The sequence below is a fragment of the Euprymna scolopes genome, chromosome 8 (genome assembly GCF_053919585.1).
Source record: "Euprymna scolopes isolate OS-2025 chromosome 8, ASM5391958v1, whole genome shotgun sequence".
Lineage (NCBI taxonomy): Eukaryota > Metazoa > Mollusca > Cephalopoda > Sepiida > Sepiolidae > Euprymna > Euprymna scolopes.
Window position 1 is genome coordinate 37553438 of NC_136489.1, and position 3115 is coordinate 37556552.

Below are 3115 nucleotides of genomic sequence, written 5' to 3' on the forward strand. Positions count from 1 at the left end.
CTATGCCCCAAAGCCTAGCTGGAGTCCGAACACGGTACTCCCGTAATAACATTAAAGGGTTGGGTTCGAGATTCCAAACAAATGGTTCCCAAGTGCGATACAAAACACCTGATGAAGGCCGGAGGGCAAAACGCCCGAAACGTTGTGACGATAACACCTAAGATGAGGAAGTCAGTCCGACAATCTCAATCAATATATATTGAAATATATTTTTTCTGAGTAGAGAACAACTGGCAATGCTTTTTATGTAAGACACTACTGTATGAAATGAATGGTCCAGGTCCAGTGCATTTTAAACCCAATTTTATCGTCTTTACAGGAAGAAAAATATCTATGCCTTACATCGTTCAAGATTTGACAAAAAAATATTCCAGTTCCGAACATTTTTACACCTATAGAGGAGTGAGATACTTCTCCAGTAGCAGACGTATTTAAAACATTACTCAACGACGTAGATATCTTATTCACTGAATATTTTCGCTTTCTTTTCTGGAGTAAAGATTATAATATGCAGCTTTTCAAAGCAGGGATTAGTCTAATATAAGATTATTACTTTGGATTGGGAATCACAAATTGAAAGATGTTCTAGTGTTATTAAAAAGTAACCGACTATTTAGTTATTACATATTACATTACAAGAGAAATGGCTAAATCGAAAATTACAGTTGAAGTCCTTCCTTAATCGCTTTGTTGTCTGCCTGTGATATCGGATGTGAAGAGTAAAACTGTATTTGTAAGTAGATCATATTGGAGAGAGCAGTTTATTAATTGTCTTCCGTGACAGAAACACAACGAAAATTATGCCGTTATTATATTATTATCATTCACACAAGTCCGATGTTTGGCAAGTAAATATTTATCCATAACGACGTAAAATGTTCTATTTTCATTTAACTTATTTACTTACATTATTTACATAGTAATTTAAGAAAACATTTTTCAAAATTATTATTTTTTTAAATTCTTATTGATTTTATTTTAAATGAATAAACCGCATGAGAAGACATTTAATTTCATTATAGACTAGAAATTAATTTATAATTAACAAAATTCAAGTTATTTGTTGTTGTTTTTTTTTTGCCCATGAAAAAAAAATGGAAGTGTGACTCCTTCTATACCTCTGATCCGGCTATTAAAAATACTTCGATACAAACTTGATAATGTATTTTACTTCTGTTGATTTACCTGTAAAATGTAGACATGTACTGATATTTTTCTCTGAAAAACATTATCTGAAAAATAATAATTGAATTCTGCCTGAGTTGAAAACTAGCAAATACTCAAGAGAGCACTTATTTCTTTGGATTTGCTCGCGTCTCAAGAAGTAAACACACATCACAAATATATAAATTGAATGTCTCTCTTCAAAAAAAAGACAAACATTGTAAATAAATATATTTGCTTTCTAAGACATATCAGAAAAAATGTTAAGAGTCTTGATTCACGTCTTACAGAAATCAATTACTCTGTACCAGCATTTTTGAGTCAGGATTTAATATATATGTTTATATATATATATATATATATATATATATATATATATATATATATATATATATATATATAAATATATGCGCATATATGTGTATCTATATTCGTAAGTCTGTATGTGTATGTATGTGTGTGAAAGTGTTTAGGACATAGATGTAATTGTACAACTACACATATATTCGTTTGCACATATATATATATATATATATATATATATACATATATATATATATTCATATATATAGTTGTGCACAAAATGTTTACTCCATTATGACTGTATATATATATATATATGTGTGTGTGTGTGTGTATTTATAAATATTTCTGTATTTTATCCATATATCTATATATATATGTATGTGTGGATGTGTGTGTGTGAGTGTGGCGTGTACGTTTGTGTGTGTGCATTGTTCGGTTAAAAACGTGTGGAAATGTTTATATATATATATATATATATATATATATACACGTGTAAATGTGTGTGTATTCAGATAAATAAGTGTAATCTTTCATATTCAAATTGAGTCGTGCAATCTCAGGAATCTCAAAAAAAATACACTTGTTTGTGCAAAAACCCAAATCGTGTCCGACTAAAGACTCGTTTCGTTGGTTGTAATATTTTTGTTGTGTTGTTTATCTTAAATCTTAATTGCCTTCTAATATAAAAAACTATGATACATTTGCGCTATCCTGATTTAGGTTTTACACAATAAATTACAAATGGTACCGTTTTAATTCTGCTGTAATTATATTTATCATACCATGTTTTTATATCATTCTATCACGTTCTCTGTGGCATATATTTGTCATTAATATATATATATATATATATATATATATACATATACAACTGTATTCACGCACACACACACGTACGCACACACACACACACACACACATATATATATATATATACTTCTTCTAGTTTGTATGCTCTCTTATCTTTTTTCAGAGTCTGCTGAGCTGATCTGAACTGATATATATGACATTAATTCTTACAAGATTTAGAAAAATATCACTAGAATTTTTATGTTTCTCACCTCCAATTGCTTCCCTGTTTCGCATTTAAATAGCGTTGTCTAACTCCTTTCTGTACATATTACACATGATGCTTCAAACAAACTCTATCACTTTTGGAAAGTATTATCTCTGTATTGCATAAAACTGAATTTATTATATCCGTGTTTCCAATGTCTTATTTTCCTTCGTTCAATATGAGACATTTTTTCTAATACAAATTGGTTTTCTCCTCATAACAATTATAGTAGCTTACTGTATCTTCATCATGAAGTATTTAAGAGGCGACGAAAGATGCAGATTTTTCTTCTCTAATCTAGTTACACTGTTTTCTTACTTGAATTTGTTAACACATTGATCATTGATTTATTTTTCCTATCTGAAAATTTTACAACGAACACGAAATCTTGAGATTTATGATCTATTTTCCTTTCTATAGTTTTGTCTCACAAAGAGAAATGTTACGAAACTGTTTTTATCAACTATATCCTTATGTTCTTCTTAAAGCCTCGGCTGAGCGAACACTTATCGTCAACGGTAAGAAAACGACAAGCTCTCATTTTACAAAATCATGTCAAAAATTCTCTCTGCATATATTCAAAATTAA